We start from the raw sequence: 18,179 nt of genomic DNA, 5'->3' as shown, positions 1-18,179 counted from the left end.
ATTATTGACAGGTGTGACAATCAGCAGTTCTTACTGAGTTAAACCATCTTTCAGTGGATCCTTATTTCATCCATTGCCAAAAACATCTGCAACAAGTACCTCTTATCAGTCAAAGAACAATAATTTAAATCACAGGCACTCCTTATCAATCATCCAATCTTGTTCTGTAGATGCTTTATCAAGTTGATGGATCTTTTCCCTACACATGTATATTCCCGCAGACTTGGAGGCACCAGCCATAATGAAGTACAGCCTACTGTTTGATCACGTTACCGAATACAGGTCACTCGCAGATTAAGAACCAATGCTTTGGCCTTAAAATTCAAACACACTCTTTGCTAACATCATAAAGGGTTCGGAAGACTATGGGAATGAGTTTAATATACAATTAATAAAAGGACTAAAAGGCTTAATATTTACTGACAGCTACTAGCAACTTTAAAAATGGAATTTGAAGCCTGGTAAAGTCACATACAGAGAGTTCTTAATCTCAGACAGAATTCATAAAATGAACAGGCATATTCTCCAAATCATCAGAGAGCATCCAAAGAAATGAGGCACTTCCTGCTGACTGACAGCCCATCCGTTCACTCCAAAGGCCATCTGTATGTCTGCTCAGACAATAATGGAGGAGGAGGAGGAGAAGAAAGGTCTACAACCTCAGAACACTCAGCAGAGCCTCCTTTCACAGTTCCATCTGAGCTCCTGTTAGGAGACAGGAAGGAGGAAGAATACTGTCTTATCACCATACACAGCAAACTCCCTTCTTTGCCCACCTGGAAACAGGAACATCAGGGGGCATCCAGAAAGAAGCCTTTATATAAAGGCAGTGACATCACCCAAAGCATTGGGGATTTCTGACCACAGCCACTAGGTCTCCTAAGCAGTACAGTAATACAAATGATAAATAATAATAATTACCCAGTGTCTGAGCTGGAACCGACAGCAGATTTGAGCTTCAATTAATTTCAATTAAGAGTTTTTTTCCCCAATCAAAAAGCAAGGTCTCATTGAAAACCATTCTTTTTGCAAAAAATAAAATAAAATAAACCATTTTCAATAAATTCAGATTTTTGTCAAAAAAACAAAACCACACCCTGAAAAATATTTTGGTTTTCAGCAATTGAAAGTATTTTCTTTAAACAAAACAAAAAACCCACAACCTCAATTTTTCAATAGAAAAAGATGTTTTCCTGACCTGCTCTATAGGAGAAAGAGAAAGAGGTAGCTGGTAGCCAACCCCATGAATGTAGAAAAGTCTTTTTATTATTACCTTTGTCTTCTGTCTTTCTGCTGGCTGTCACATTTTTCAGTGCTTTTGGCTGCTCTCTACTTTCCTGCAGGTCTACTTCCCTCCTGCCTAGCATTCTTTCCCTTTAGCTCTGTAATATTGCCCTTTTACAAGGGAATAGAGAAAACAGCTTCCCTTTAGAAGCTCCTGCCAGCAGCTGTATAGAGCCCCAATCAAATGCTGCTTCCTAAGCCATCAGCCTAACCTGAGGATTTTTTTTTTTTAAAAGACAAAGAATGGATGTGTTGTGTATTTGGTTGTCATGGTTTTGTTGCTATGGCAACTGAGTTAGATTATTATGGGTTAGCTCAACCAGTTTCAACCGGCTGAGGAGCTCTCTGTATATATGTAAATAAAATGGAGGTTTTCGTTAGCTGCCTGCTCTCTGGCCTCAAGTGATTGCTTCCTACACCGGCTGCCCCAAGGATATAACACTGGCGACGAGGATGGGATTCCGGTGCTGCTCCAGTAACAGAAGGAAGTAGAAGTTAAGGTAAAGAACAAACAAACAAAAAAGCTGCTTGTTGCACTGACTGTGAAAGTGAAACTAAAAATCATGGCTACTCTGACCAGGCCCCTGGAGCCTTTTGATGAGAATACAGAGCAGTGGCATTTGTATACTGAGCGTTTTGAGCTTTTTGGTATTGCAAATGACATTACAGAAGCGAAGAAGGTGCCAATATTCTTAACTGTTGTAGGGGCTAAAACCTACTCTCTGCTACGCAGCTTACTACACCCTGTTAAGCCTGAGACTAAATCTTACAGTGACATTGTGGAAATCCTGGGGTCTCATTTCTCCCCAAAACCACTGGTAATTGCTGAAAGATATAGGTTCCACAAAAGAGACCAAAAGGAAGATGAAACAGTTGTACAATTTGTAGCCATTTTAAAAAAGCTAGCAGAACACTGTGAATTTAAAGAAATGTTACATGATGCCCTGCGTGACAGGTTAGTGTGTGGCCTGTACAGTGAAGCTATACGGAAGCGCCTACTGACAGAGGCTCAGCTTACCTTACAGAAGGCTGTTGATATTGCTGTCTTCATGGAACTGGCTACAAGGGAGGCACAATACATCGGTGCACCCCCTAGGGTGCAAAAAGTGTCACAAGAACCGACCCACAAAACTGTGCAGAGTCAAGAATGTTACCGCTGTGGTAAACCGGGTCACCAGGCATCAGAATGCTGGTGTAAGGACCTGGTGTGTCGACACTGTGGCAAAAAGGGACACATTGAGTGTGCCTGTAAACAAAAGAAAAAGAGGCCGTGGTCTGGCCGACAAAAAGAGAACCCTGCATATCCTAGAGCAGACCCAGGATGATCAAGGTGACACCTCATCGCAAGAGGAAGTGCCACTGCATGTTTTGTCTTTGGCAATGGGCTCACATGAATACTGGGTAACCCCGTTATTGGATGGCAAACGTATACGCATGGAACTGGACACCGGTGCAGCCGTCTCACTGATCTCCGAGACTGTGTATAAAGAAAAGCTACAGCATCTTCCGCTTAAGGCAACAAAAACTGTTCTGAAGACGTATACGGGAGAAGCTGTGCCTATGCTGGGCACAATTGATGTTAAGGTGGAGCTCAATGGACAGGTGGCCAAATTGCCACTGTTTGTGGTGAGAGGTAACTACCCAGCCTTAATGGGTAGGTCTTGGCTTGGGAAGATTCAACTGAACTGGGCAGAAGTGCACCAGATGACTAAAGAAGAAACCAGTCTAACCCCTATACTAAGGAAACATGCTGCTGTTTTTGGAGATGATTTGGGAAGTATGAAGGGAATCACTGTGACATTGAACATTAAACCTGGCAGTCCACCAAAATATCTGAAAGCCCGAACTGTGCCATATGCCATCAGGCCAAAAGTTGAAGCAGACCTGGAGCGCCTAGTCACCAATGGAGTCCTAATACCAGTTACCCATAGCTCATGGGCCACTCCTATCGTTCCAATCGTGAAGAAAGATGGCTCTCTCCGGATTTGCGGTGATTTTAAAGTCACTGTCAACCCAGTGTTGTGTGCAGAGCAATACCCGCTTCCCCGCATCGATGACCTCTTCGCAGGCCTGGCTGGGGGACAAAAGTTCAGTAAGATTGATCTGAGTCAAGCATATTTACAGATGCACGTCGATGAAAAGTCCCAAGAGCTGTGGACTATTGTGACTCATAAGGGGCTTTATCGATACTGTCGTCTACCCTTCGGAATAACATCTGCTCCCGCCCTGTTCCAGAGGGCTATGGACCAGATCTTGTGTGGCTTGTCAGGAGTTCAGTGCTATCTGGATGATATCCTGGTCACTGGAAAAAATGAAGAGGATCACTTAAAGAATTTAGAGGCTACCCTACAAAGACTGGAAGAGTATGGCCTACGAGTTCGCAAAGACAAGTGTGAATTCTTCAAGCCCTCTGTTGAATATTTGGGACATATCATTGATTCTGCAGGTCTTCATAAGGCCCCTGCAAAAGTTAAAGCTATTGTGGAGGCTCCCCCACCTCGAAATGTAAGCCAGCTGCGCTCGTTTCTAGGACTCCTGAACTATTATGGAAAGTTCATCTCACAGTTAGCCACACTGCTAAAACCACTTCATGAGCTCCTTGGGCAGAACAAGGCCTGGAAGTGGACTGAAGCCTGTGATGTTGCGTTTAACAAAGCTAAGGATGCATTGCTAAATTCTGAAGTTCTAACGCACTTTGATCCATCCTTACCACTGCAATTGGCCTGCGATGCCTCCCCTTATGGAGTGGGAGCAGTCGTGTCACATATTATGCCTTCAGGAGAAGAGAGACCTATTGCTTTTGCTTCACGCACTCTAAGCAAAGCAGAAACTAACTACGCCCAAATCGAACGTGAGGCATTAGGAATTGTTTTTGGAATTCGGAAGTTTCATCAGTACCTGTTTGGGCGAAAATTTACTCTTCTCACAGACCATCGACCTCTGACATCAATTTTTGGACCTTACACAGGCATTCCCCCATTAGCTGCTAGTCGTATGCAACGTTGGGCATTGTTACTTTCAGCACACACATATGAAATCAAATATCGGAAATCCACTCTGCACGGCAATGCAGATGGCCTCTCAAGGTTGCCTTTGCCGGTCAAACACCAAAATAGTGCCCACAAGGAAATCTTCTACTTTGAACAGGTAGAGAATACACCCATCACTGCTACTCAGATAAAGAAGGCAACTCGCGTTGACCCAGTATTGTCCCACGTTATGGACCTGGTGATGCATGGAACATCTCGACAAACCTCTCCGGTCTCATCCGACCTTGTTCCCTACATGTCCAAGCAGATGGAGTTATCGGTCCAATCTGGTTGTTTGTTGTGGGGGAGACGTGTCATTATTCCACCACCACTGAGATCACAGATGTTAGAACAGCTACATTCCGGTCACTGTGGAATAGTGCGCATGAAGGAAATTGCACGAAGCTATTTTTGGTGGCCTGGACTGGACAGCGCTATTGAAGAGAAGGCAAAAGCTTGTATGTCATGTCAGGGTGTGAGGAATGCACCCCAGTGGGCACCCCTACACCCATGGGACTGGCCTGAAAACCCGTGGCAACGTATTCACGTTGACTTTGCTGGCCCCCTTGAAGGAAGCATGTTCTTGGTGGCAATAGATGCCCATTCTAAATGGCCAGAAGTCTCTATAATGCAGTCCACTTCTGCAGAGAGTACTATCCAAAAACTACGAGGACTCTTTAGTCGTTTTGGTCTGCCAGAACAACTTGTGAGCGACAACGGACCACAGTTCGTTTCTCAGGAGTTTCAAAATTTTATGAAAGGCAAATGGGATACACCACATCACGTCAGCACCATATCATCCGTCCACCAACGGATTAGCTGAAAGATTTGTGCAGACAATGAAAAACGCTTTGAAATCAGCAAGGGGACAACACTCCATTCAAAAGCGTCTGGATACCTTTTTACTTTCCTACAGAAACACACCTCATGCTACGACCCACGCATCTCCGGCCTTTCTAATGATGGGACGACAGCTGCGCACTTGCTTTGATCTGCTGAAACCTTCTGAACCCCGACAAATTGTGCAACATCAGCAGCAATATCAAGTCATCAGACGGGCACCCAGAGCAAAAGACCGAACCTTTAGCCCGGGACAGCCAGTTTTGGCTCGGAATTATACTTCCAGAGCTAAATGGGTTCCGGCCACAGTCATCACTCAAACAAGACCTGTTTCCTACACGGTCCGGACTGCAGAGAATCTTACCTGGCGGCGACATGTAGATCAGCTGTTGCCAGGTCATGCCAGTCCTCAGGACCCATCTGCAGTTGAGGGGTCTGACTTCACCTCTTCTGGTGAGGGATCGAATCACGAGTCCCCTGTTTCTGACTGTTCTCCTCCATTACTGCCGGCGGCTGAGATACCCCTTTGCCCAGCACGAGCTGATACCACCTCCTCACCTGTTCGTGCTGCGGACCCTGAGCCCCTAGTGCTTTCAGGTGCAATAACACCAGTAGTTCGCCGTAATCCACCTAGAGACAGAAGGCCTCCTCATCGGCTGGATCTTTAGCTAGGGCGAACCCACGGTTATGGGGCAAAATAATCCCCAGGGTTTAGCCGGGAATGGAGGCAGTCTACCCTCCTTCTCTAGTCTAGTGTGTGTTTTATTTAGGGGATGTTCTTATTGGGGGGGAGGAATATGTTGTGTATTTGGTTGTCATGGTTTTGTTCCTATGGCAACTGAGTTAGATTATTATGGGTTAGCTCAACCAGTTTCAACCGGCTGAGGAGCTCTCTGTATATCTGTAAATAAAATGGAGGTTTTGGTTAGCTGCCTGCTCTCTGGCCTCAAGTGATTGCTTCCTACACCGGCTGCCCCAAAGATATAACAGGATGCAACTTTAACAGCCTAGTAACATGGGAAACCTGGCTGATGGGATAAAATCCCAACTCTCTAAGGGCTTGGCTACACTTACAAATTTGCAGCGCTGCAGCAGGGTGTGAAAACACACCCTCTCCAGCGCTGCAAATTGCGGCGCTGCAAAGTGCCAGTGTGATCAAAGCCCCAGCGCCGGGAGCGCGGCTCCCAGCGCTGTCCGTTATTCCCCACAGGGAGGTGGAGTACGGACAGCGCTGGGAGAGCTTTCTCCCAGCGCTGGTGCTTTGACTACACTTAGCGCTTCAAAGCGCTGCCGCGGCAGCGCTACCGTGGCAGCGCTTTGAAGTGTAAGTGTAGCCAAAGCCTAAGATTCTTAGCAAGACAAGGTTTGCCAAGACTAGTGGTATTGTGAAAGCTGTAATAAGTACTGGAAGCTAAGCTGCAGGGCTGCTGGAAAGCCAACACCTTCACTGGGTATTATTCTAGCCAGACTTTGAATTAAGTGACTCTGAAGCATAGAAATGGATCTTAATACTGCCCTCAGCAAGGTGTGCAATGAGACTCAGAGTTAAGAAATGGTTCTAAGTTACTCCACAGTTTCACTTTGCTCTGTTCTCTCACTTCTTTTTCACAGATGCTCATTACTTTCTTAACCTTTCCTCACTTATCTACCTACCTCCAGTATCTATAAAGGTACCTATCACCAAGGTATCCAAGCACCTATGCACTGAAGCCACTGGTTATACCCTAGAAACTAAATAAATTTAGTTTATTTAGTCACTCTGGACCCTGAGGGAACTGGGGCTTATTTAGTTTACAGAAGAGAAGAGTGAGGTGGGATTTAGTAGCAGCCTTCAACTACCTGAAGGGAGGTTCCAAAGAGAATGGAGCTATGCTGTTCTCAGTGGTGGTAGATGATAGAACAAGGAGCAATGGTCTCAAGTTGCAGTGCAGGAGGTCTAAGTTTTTCCCAATATCCAACCATTTCACTAGGAGGGTGGTGAAGCACTGGAATGCTTTACCTAGGGAGGTGGTGGAATCTCCATCCTTAGAGGTTTTTAAGGCCCAGCTTGACAAAGCCCTGGCTGGGATGATTTAGTTGGGGTTGGTCCTTTTTTGAGCAGGGGTTGGACTAGATGACCTCCTGGAGTCTCTGCCAACCCTAATATTCTATGATTCTATGCTGTGCAAACATGATAGAATTTTTTTATCTTAAGGTTGCAACTTTAGGCAGGCTAGATTTAAAAAAAACTTGGGGGGAAGAGGGAATGAATACTTTCAGGTGTGGTTGGAGTATGGCTACTCATAAAGGAACACTCTACAGAATGGTAAACTTAAAAATTGACCTAACTTGATATCTGTACCTACATTCATGGCTGCAGGCATTTTGTTTCATTCCTCGTGATGTATGGACCGCAGAAGGTTCAGTTTGGTTCTCACAGGCACACAAAACTTCCAGATATGCTTATCTCAGCCTGTTTGGTCTCAGGAGATCAGGCTCTCTTGTGAGATTCCCACACTTGCATTTCTTGTTCTGGCCAAATCCAGGAAGTGTAAAGGAACAAAAACATTTTAAAATGATTAAACTAACCAAACTTTTCCACTTCTGAAAAAATGTTTTAGTATGAGCTGAGTTCTGGACAAAGGTTCTGCTCAGTAGCGATTTCATTCTAAATGGTTTTCCCACCTCTAATTTGTTCTCCATTCCATTAAGTATCTGTCAGAGGTATGTCTATATACTGGGATAAGGTGTCATAAACACCAAATGGGTTTTTAAACCAATCTTCTTGCCAGGCAAGGAGGAATTGGAAGTAAGATGGAAAAAACTAGCGGGTGTTAAACTTTTACTTTATGCCATAAAACAATTTTTATGGTAGTTTGAATAGACTAGTTCAGTTAATGTGCCCGCGGGGGCATCTAAATGCGCCCATGTCCTGGCCGGCGGTGGAGCATCCGCCGACAAGTGACATCATCGAGAGGTGTCACCGCCGAAACGCCACAGAAATTCGGCGACATTTCAGCGGATGCTCCACTGCCGCCATGGTCCTTTGTCTGGCGCCCGCCAGACAAAAAGGTTGGGGACCACTGGTTTAATAGTTTGCCTTTTCCCCTTACCATTCATGGTAGGAATGATCATTTGGAGGTGGGAAAGTCAAGTTAAAATACCTACTGTCCCGAAGGTTGAGGCCTTCCGGATAGGACAACAATCAATGAACAGTACGTAAGCTTTAGGCTTTTCAACCTTGAGGCTGATCATTCCTTTAAGTGACTAAATTTCATGTTATTAACTATGGTGACCTCGGATGATTCTTTTCAAATACAATATCTGTTCAGGGTCAAACCACCATCCTTCTGCACTCATCCTTACTACTGGAGATCCAAAGAGATACAGCAGAAGACATGTTATATCCAAAGACCTGGCAGAGAGAGGGGAAACTGTCTGTGCTGGCTTAAATCCTTCCTCTTGAAACAGTCCTCGGGGGCCATGGTGGGCAATAGTGTCTCTTGCTCCAGAGCCCTCATTTGTGGAGTTATAGAACAGTGGTTCTCAAACTAGGGCCACCACTTGTTCAGGAAAAGCCCCTGGTGGGCCGGGCCAGTTTGTTTACCTGCCGCATCCACAGGTTCAGTGATCGCAGTTCCTAGTGGCCACGGTTCGCCGCTCCAGGCAAATGGGGGCTGTGGGAAGCAGATGCCAGTATGTCCCTTAGCCCATGCCACTTCCTGCAGCTCCCATTGGCCTGGAGCGGCGAACCACGGCCACTGAGAGCTGCAACTGGCCAAACCTGCGGACACAGCAGGTAAACAAACCGGCCCGGCCCACCAGGGGCTTTCCCTGAACAAGTGGCGGCCCTAGTTCGAGAGCCACTGTTATAGAAGACTGTCCTCCCCAACAAGCCAAATCAACAAAGATGTAAGTCAACTAGAGAAGATGATGAGACATCAAGGTCTTAATTGCCAACCGTACAAAGAAAACGCCCAACCAGACATAACCTTGACTGCAAATGCTAACAGCAACTTCTTCTGGTTCCTATCTGAGATTGATAAATACACAGAAAAGAAGATATACAATGGATGAAATCCTGGATGCATTGAGGTATGGTACCATTGACTTCAATGGAGTCAGGATTACACCCCCCATGCCAAAGGCCACGGGAAATTTTTTACGAGTCTGAATTTCACTCAAGTCTTTTCTAATGCTTCAGAAAAAGGCTTGATTTGTCCATTTTCAATTACAACTCCCATCTCCAATTAGTGATCTTTGTTCTGCAAGGCAGTTCAATCATTCCATACGGCTAATGTTTTATTTCTATCTCATTACATAAAATCTACTGACTCCAATGTAGGAGAGGTATTTACTATATTTTTAATGGGATCAAATAGCCAATTGAAAGCTATTTTCCAATCAATGCCTTTCATTGATTATTCGTGTACAGGGGATATATTCATTTTGCTGAGCTCCAGCTGCATCCTTCACATAATTGATGTCATCGTGAGTGGCTGAATTGTTTTCATTTCCTCATAATGAATCCACTGCTGTGCCAAGCAGGCAGATTCGAAAAGTCACACATAACCTATGACACTTAACTCTTACTTCACTGGCCAATCCTGGAGTGTTTCATGTGATCAGGACAGGCCTGTCCTAACCTAACCCTCCTCCCCTCTGCTAGTAATCTGTCTCTTCCCATAGCATACCTGGGAGTCTTATTCTTCCTTCCACCATTACTAGACTCCCCTGCCAAAAGCCGCGTGACTGGTGGCAAAATACATAGAGCCGCCCCGGTGGGCGACCAACATTCAAGCCCGACTGTGCCTGATTTGGAGCAGGGATTAACTTGCCAGGCATCTGGTTTTTGATCAGAATACCCAGTTCAAAAGGGACCCTGGTGGCTCCGGTCAGCCTCGCTGACTGTTAAAAGTCCAGTTGGTGCAGGGCTGGCAGGCTCCCTAGCTGGCTCTGTGCAGCTTCCTGGAAATGGCACCATGTGCCTCAGCTCCTAGGCATAGGGGGCGGCTCTATGATTTTTGCCGCCCCAAGCACGGCAGTCAGGCAGCATTCGGTGGCATTTCTGCGGGAGGTCCCCGGTCCCATGGAGTCAGTGGCGGTTCTGTGGGTGATCTGCAGGTCCCACGCCTTTGGTGTACCTGCCGCTGAATTGCTGCCGAAGCTGCGGGATCAGCAGACTGCTCACGGAAATGCTACCGAAGGCTGCCTGACTGCCGCCCTCACAGCAACCGGCAGCCCCCCCCCCCCCACGTGGCTTGCCGCCCCAGGCATGCGCTTGCTGCACTGGTGCCTGGAGCCGCGCCTGCAGGGGAAGAGTGGAAGAGAGAGATGGCAGCTGAGGATTTTGATACTCTACCTACTCACAAGTATAACAGCAGCAGGCAGACAGGGATGAGGAATACATATCTATATATCTGTCTGCCTGCAGCCTGCTATAGTATATACATGTGAACCAATAAAACCACAGCCAGCAGATATAATTTCACACCTACAGCCCTTAACCACATCCCATCAAACAATGCTTTGTAGTTTGTTAAGCAAAACAGATCTCTTGTCTTTTTAAGCAAATCTGCATACCCAGGTTAAAAAAAAAAAATAACTAGCCATTTTTGCCTGCTATCATTAGCACATTAGATGGGTTCTGGTAACCAGGGCCGGCTCTACAGTTTTCGCCGCCCCAAGCAGCGCGCCGAATTGCTGCCACGGGCGGCGGGGGCAGTCCCTGTGCCCTTAGGGTGGTAGGTGCGTTTTTGCAGCGGTGGCAATTCAGCGGCAGCTTCTATGTTTAGCTGAAGCCGCCCCGGACAGCTAAACATAGAAGCTGCTGCCGAATTGCCGCCGCCGTAGAAACGCGCCTGCCGCCCTAAGGGCACAGGGACTGCCCCCGCCATCGGCGGCGTCAATTCGGCGTGCTGCTTGGGGGCAAAACAACAGGGACTGCCGCCCCTTCCAGACTGCCACCTCAAGCACCAGCTTGGAATGCTGGTGCCTGGAGCTGGCCCTGCTAGTAACACACTCACAATCACAAACAGCTAGATTCTTGTGAACCTGTATTTACCGAACCCCTCTCTGTATAACATTAGAATAGTCATCCAGATAAGTGAGAGATAAAATACATTTCTCATACCAGCTGTTTTCTGTTCAGACTCCCCCCTGCCAAGATAAAACACATACCCAGTAAGAAATACCAGTTTATCAATCTAGACTTTCCAATCTCTTTTATTGCAGTCCAACAGCATATGTTAAAGAACGTAGAGCTCTCCTGGGACTAACAAAACGGGGAGTGTTCCAGTGGTTCAAGCAAAGGTCTAGGCCCACGACTCTCTGCTCAGCAAATAACACATAATGCATCCCTTGACTACCCTGTGCCTCTGTTTACCCAAATGTAAAATGGGTAAATCTACCTAACAGTGCTGTTCAAAGAAATTTTCTTGAGAAGATCCTGAGATTAAAGATGCTGTATAAGCAAAGGGCCTAACTCTCATTATGACTGCCAGATAAAGTTTAAAGTTGTCAGATCAAAGTCTTGGGGAATCACACCACCATTTTATAGGTGCATTGCATATGTGCTACTTACAGTAAAAACAATTACTATTCTTGCACTTTGTCTTTGACTTTTCACTTGTAGGCAAAATCCTTCCGTTGGCTTCTCTCCCTGCTACAAACCTTCCTTCCCTCCACCTTGGAATACAATTTGCACTCCCATAGATTTACACCCATTTACCAACATCTCATTTGCACCATGGAGTGTCATTTGAATCTTGTCCATGATGCTCCATCACCATGCAATTTATATTACCTTTTTCAGGTCAAGTGGCACCACTTAAATTCAGAGCCACTTTCATTTTTACATAATAGGCTTTGTTCTGCTAGTGCAACAGCTAATCTCTCCATTCAAAGGGCTTGGAGGCAAGAGGGAATTTTGCTACTCTCGTATGACTAGCAGGGGAAATAATTTTTACAAAACACTGATGTTATGACGCAGGTGTCATCTAGCAGTTGGCTAACACAGGCAGGGAGTCAGAACAGCTTCACTCAAGAGAACTTGCTGGTTGCCTCTTGCATCACTTCAGTTTATTCCGTTTTGCTTTTTTCCCTTCCCTCCACAGCCTGTGTTAAACATTTAAATGTTACAAGGAAGAGCATCTAGGTAGATCCTAAGCTTCTAGTAAATTATTTAAAACCATCACACAAAACAATTGCCTATTACTTTTTATATGATTCCACATAGAACATCAGTAGAATCCTCTTATTAAAAGCAGCCAAGGAATTTAAAGTATAGGCAACATGTATTTCTGTGGAAGGAAGCAGAGGCACTTTTCCCCCTAAAACAGTAAGAAGTGCATAAAGCACTTATTTTTTTATGTGACAGAACAGTATGATTTACTGAGCTGACCACAGGAGTGAGAGCCATAAAATTCTGAACTCAGGAGTTGCTGTGTCGTCAAACTAATTACTTAAGCTCTCTGCCTCCACTTTCCCCATCTGCAAAATGAGAATCTGACTTACCCCTCCAGGGAATTGTGATGATTAATCACTTCATACTTGTAGAACACTTTCAAGATGAAAAACGTCAAGTATATTGCACTATATGTGAAGCAGAATAAAAAAAATACTTGAGCTGTAAATGGTAATTTCTTAGTTGGTAATTGGGTTACTATGCCAAACCCGACAGTGGGTATGCGATCCATTCTTTCAGCAGGTAAAGTCAGAAAAAAACAGAGCATTTGGTGATCTAAGTGTCCATATACAGAAGCTTTGCTGGCTACCCAGCATGAATTGTGTAAAGTTGTAACAAAGGTCTTATCAGAAAAATCAAACAATATGCCGTACCTGTCTCAATGAGGAAATTGGGGTGGGGGTCGGGGGGAGGACTTATTAGGCTTGACTTCATTACTATGAGGAAGGGTATCTAGCCTGTCTTATCATAAAATAGTTGTAAAGGATATATAAATGCAGATCAATGAATTCCTAAAAACCTCAATTACCAGTAAAGAAATTCCCCCTCTCTGTTATCCTTCTATGACAGCCCAGATAATAGGACTCCCACAGCAGCAAGAAATCAGAATCATGAGCAGGGCTGTCTGGAAGGGTACGATGTCCACTGCCTGATACAACACAGAAAGACATAGGGAGCAATGCTTCGCACACAAACTAAAAACTGACAACATGCGTCTTTTAGCAGGTTTTGCCAAAAGTCTGGTGAGAAAGTTACTTGTTTTCTCTGTGACATTTGGATGGTTTTTTCCACAATTTCAGCATAAATTTAATTAATGAAACAACTATACTTTTATCTCATGGAGGTTAGGAGGAGAAGAGGGACAAGAAAGGGGAATGCATGAAGCACTGGAATGGGTTACCTAGGGAAGTGGTGGAATCTCCATCCTTAGATATTTTTAAAGCCCAGCTTGATAAAGCCCTGGCTGGGATGATTTAGTTGGGGTTGGTCCTGCTTTGAGCAGGGGGTTGGACTAGATGACCTCCTGAGGTCTCTTCCAGCCCTAATCTTCTATGATTCTACGTAGGTCAAAAGGGTAAATTCTCTTTGGAAATAATTTTTTCATGTCATCAACAATATTTAGATTCACAATGGGAAGAGCAAAGAGTGAACAGGGATTGTATAGGGAAAAATGAGTTCATCCATGCATTTGGAGGTTGAGTGAAATACAGATAGAGCTAGAGAAAATTAAGTGGATGAAATAGGGTAACACATACTGAGTGGGATTTTCAGAAACATTTAGGAATATAAATCCTATTTTGCTCCTCAGCCACTTAAATGCTTTGGAAAAATCCCACCCATGGTCTTTTTCTATATTTGAAATTTCATGTAAAATGGCCAGACTTACTGCAGGTTTTTCACACAATGAAATCTAGACACTTCATCTAATTCTCTAGCTGCATAAATTGCAATTAGACAGAGTGCATGCACATTTAAAAACCACATTTATCTAGGCAAAAATTGTGAACTTTTACTTCTGGCAGTACTTAGAAAGCAGCATTATTTCACAGGAATGTACTTTTACCATAAACTTGACTTTCTAGAAGATAAATCAAAAGCTGAAGGGGTTAAACAGACATAAGAACATAAAAAGGCCATACTAGGTCAGACCAAAGGTCCATCTAACCCAGTATCCTGTTTTCTGACAGTGGTCAATGCCAGGTGCTTCACAGGGAATGAACAGAACAGTTAATCATCAAGTGATCCATCCCGTCACCCATTCCCAGCTCATTCATTAGTGAGCTTAGGTTTGGCCGGTAACATGTTTGGAAAACAGAAGTTAAATGTCCCTGTTTCTTCTCCATGGCATTCCTGGTTTTTTACACCCTAATATCAATATTCAGATTACCAGGGGGTGTGGTCTCAGTGGGTGGGGCATAGGATAAGGAGGCAGGGTTGCCTGGGTTCTAATCCAACCTCTAGCACTGATTTGTCTGTGATGTGGGCCAAATCATAAAGCCATGCTATCTCAGTTTCCCTAGCTGTAAAATAAAATATTTATTTGCATGCTTTAGAGTGGTGGGAGGATTAATTTGTTAATGTTTGCACTGAAGAATGAAAAGCGGTATGACAGTGCTACCTAACAACATAAGGGGGATGGAGATACCACAGTGATTTTGACTGCCTAGAGAGACTGGATCCCTGCTCTTCAGACAGATTGTATTTGGCAGTTTAACTTTCACCTCCAGGAAAGAACAGTCTCTGATCTGCCACAGCAGCAGCCGTTTCCAGTTGCAGAAGCAGAAGGGGATGGGTATTCTAGAGAGAATCCAACTCCTATGCTATAGATCAAATATTCCAGGTTGATGCAGCACTTCATGAAAGTCAAGGAACAAGGAAGCTCCTCTGGGAGAACTGATGTTAAGACCTCCACATGAAGAGTAGTTGTGGTAGGGTACTCAGGATGCAGATGTGTGTGGATGGGGGAAATATGCTGCCTGTTGCTGAAACCTTAGCTCTGAGCCTTCAAGCCACACAATATGAGCCCTTGATCTGGCTCGTCAGAAAACAGACCGCTCTGGGAAGCAAGCCACTCATGCACACTTATTCCCATTTGGTACATTAACTAAATGCCAGATCTGGTGTGTTGTGGACTGCACTACAAACACAGAGCCTCATAAGAGCATTAACTGTATTGATCTTTGGCAGCTTGAAACCTCAGAGTAAATGAACATCAGACTCAGATCCTCAAACTCCTGCCCTCAGCACTTCCTGCTGCTTCCCCATGATGTACATTAATCAGATACAGTCACTCACTCCATTCTCACTTTTTTTGCCTGTGGTATTAATATAGACATGACACACTTGGTAAGTAATGGCTACACCAAGGAGGAAGAAGGAAAGCAAAGTCCAGTGGCTTCCTGAAAGCCACAAATATGGTAACTGAGCCCAATAATAGGTCATTTCCTTATGAGAAATCACAAGCATCTTGTTCTCTGAAGCAATTATTTCAATATCCTATCTGCTTACAAGAACAGAACAGACAGGCAGAGTGCAGAAATGTCATAACATGCGTCCACAAACCAAACCACAGCAGGGAGTTCTAATTTTAGAGCTAGTGGCCTGGATAGTGTCCCTCCAAATACGTAGCATGGCATTAAAGAGGAGGAAATCCTTTTGTTTTTGTTTCTTTGATTATTCTGAACTCAAAAAAGCAACTAAATGGAAATCAAAGATTTAATGTAGTATATAGCTGGCTGTGACTTATTTTAAGATATATATTGAACCAAATTCTGCCCTCGTGAAAAGAGTACCTAACTAAAAGGACAGCAAGAGTTAAATTGAAGTGGGGAGCTGAAAGGAGGCCCCTGAAGAATCCCTTAGGTTACCTGAACAGAGAGGGACTCCAGGGAGAGCAGCCGGAGAGTTGGCATTCTATAAAAGGGAGGGTGGGGGCTTTGCAAGGAGCAGAGAGACTCTCACAGAAGTCCTAGGTTAGGGAAAGACAGCAGAACTCAGGAGGGTTGGAAGTGTGTCTGAAGAGAGGGTAGATGCAGGGACTAGGAATGGCCTGTGACTGGTGGCATAAAATTATTTTTGATTTTGTGGTTTGTTTGCATCTTAATGCCCTGGAAAGGGTGGGTGGACTCAAGTGACCTCAGCAACTGAATGTGCTGAAAGCTGCGTGAATCGCTGAAAACCCAGGAGAGAAAACAGGCAAAGTGTCTGCAGTAGCAATGCTGTGTCACAAGTGGACATGCTCAGAGACTGCACTCTGCTACGGACTGTTGTTATAACCCTGTGACCATCCTGATGGGTGCATTTATAATGGACTAGATAGATACCATTCTACCTCCGCACTGCCTAATTGCAAATGTCTCTTCTCTAGGCCCCTCAGGGGAGGGCTTCCAAAGGTGCTGGCTCTGAGCACCCACAAGTCCAGCAGAAGTCAATGGAAGCTGCAGGTGCTTGGTATCTCTGATAACCAGGCCCACAGTCTCATGCTTTGGAAATCCCCATCCAGTCACCCAGTGTTTTTAGACATTCCTATCTAACTTTATCTAGCAGAACCATAAATTATTAACTTCCTTCTTTCCCCCGTGTATGACCCCACCACAGTTACCCACCAGCTCACGACACCATAAACAGTAAGAACTAGAAGATGCCCATATAATCCTCCAGGGATGGACTAGTAAACTGTGGATTATAGATGAATATGAAATTAGGTGGAAATATTAGCAGCTACATGCTAGTTTTCATGCTGGATCTCAATGTTAAAAAAATGTGTATTTTCTGCACTTGATGCAGTATATACCACCACTAGAGAGAGTCGGCACCATCCCAACCATGATGCTCAGTTACCACCTCAAATGCCCCAGCTCCCCACACAGAGTGACTCAGCCACGTTCATCTGACTGAAAGCATACGTAACAAAGACTACAGTGGTACCTCTGTGTCCACTGTAGTAAAATTGTTATCTGATACACATTTCCTTGTGTCAGACCTATGGCATAAACTTCCAATTAAAGAGACAACGCAGATGAGGTAATATCTTTTATTGGACCAACTTCTGTTGGCAAGAGAGACAAGCTTTCAAGCTTATAGAGAGCTTTTCTTCAGGTGACCAGATATGGCCTCACCACCTTGTCTCTCTAATATCCTGGGACCAACATGGCTACAATAACACTGCACAAACTTCCACTGCCATCTGCCATCTTGGTATCACACACAGGAATACAATCTACCACAGTGATGGGGGCCATAAGGACCCAGACAGAGGTAACATATCACCACCATTTCTGTGCAGCTCACTAGTAATCAATCTTGAAGTACATCAGAGTGTCATTCAAATGCCTGCAATCAGTTAATCTAAGAAGCTCTGGAAGATCTTAATTTTTCTTCACTGACTCCAAGAGTTTTGGCTCAACTCTCAGCAGTTCTCATTTTCTAGTATGGCATTTGATTGCATGTCTCCTCAGTGGAGAAATATGCTGGAGGTTAGACTAATAATGGGCAGAGGGTATAGCAAAAGCCACATCAGAGAAACACAAAAGAACCACTAAAGAGATTCTTGGGCATGGGTGGAGCAGTTGAGGCATGTACCAGCACTATAGCTGCAATAGCGTATGCTGGGATGGGAATGCATAGTCCTCAACTGTTGAAAGGTACCAGGGATGGACTAGTAAACTGTGGATTACAGATTAATATGAAATGAGTTGGAAATATTAGCAGCTACAAGCTAGTTTTCACACTGGATCTCAATGTTCAATTTAAAAAAATGTGTATTTTCTGCACTTGATGCAGTGTATACTACCACTAGAGAGCCCCCCTTTTGTTTCCTCTCTTCCCTGAGCATAATGTGGATGCAAGAAAGTGCACACTGCTACAGGCTACTCATAAACATCCATCTGACGTACATCCTCTTATCAGTGCGTGTTCAGATTCAGGTCACAATTGGCTGTGCCATGGACTATACAGTGCGCTGTTAGAGAAAGGTATTTCAGGCAGCTTTACTTACTTTAAATATATTTTGGACTAAATCCATGTCCTGCCTGACATAGCAGAAAGGGAACAAACACACTGTGCTTTGTGCATCCTTTTTT

At 44.6% G+C, this 18,179-nt stretch overlaps 1 protein-coding gene across 4 annotated transcripts in view; it reads right to left on the bottom strand.

Moving 5' to 3' along the window:
- Positions 1–18,179, bottom strand: part of FAR2 (fatty acyl-CoA reductase 2) — a 211,835-nt gene that overhangs the window by 156,334 nt on the left and 37,322 nt on the right. The window contains exon 1 of one of the 4 annotated variants that reach the window (XM_044996391.1): positions 1,274–1,484. The exons of the other annotated variants lie outside the window; for them this stretch is intronic. The gene's annotated coding sequence lies outside the window, so the exon portion shown is untranslated. Of the gene's footprint in view, positions 1–1,273; positions 1,485–18,179 lie in introns of those variants that run through there. 4 annotated transcript variants of the gene reach the window in all.

The sequence above is a fragment of the Mauremys mutica genome, chromosome 1 (genome assembly GCF_020497125.1).
Source record: "Mauremys mutica isolate MM-2020 ecotype Southern chromosome 1, ASM2049712v1, whole genome shotgun sequence".
NCBI lineage: Eukaryota > Metazoa > Chordata > Testudines > Geoemydidae > Mauremys > Mauremys mutica.
Note: the sequence above shows the minus strand (reverse complement) of the source record. Positions and strands in the feature narration are given on the sequence as shown.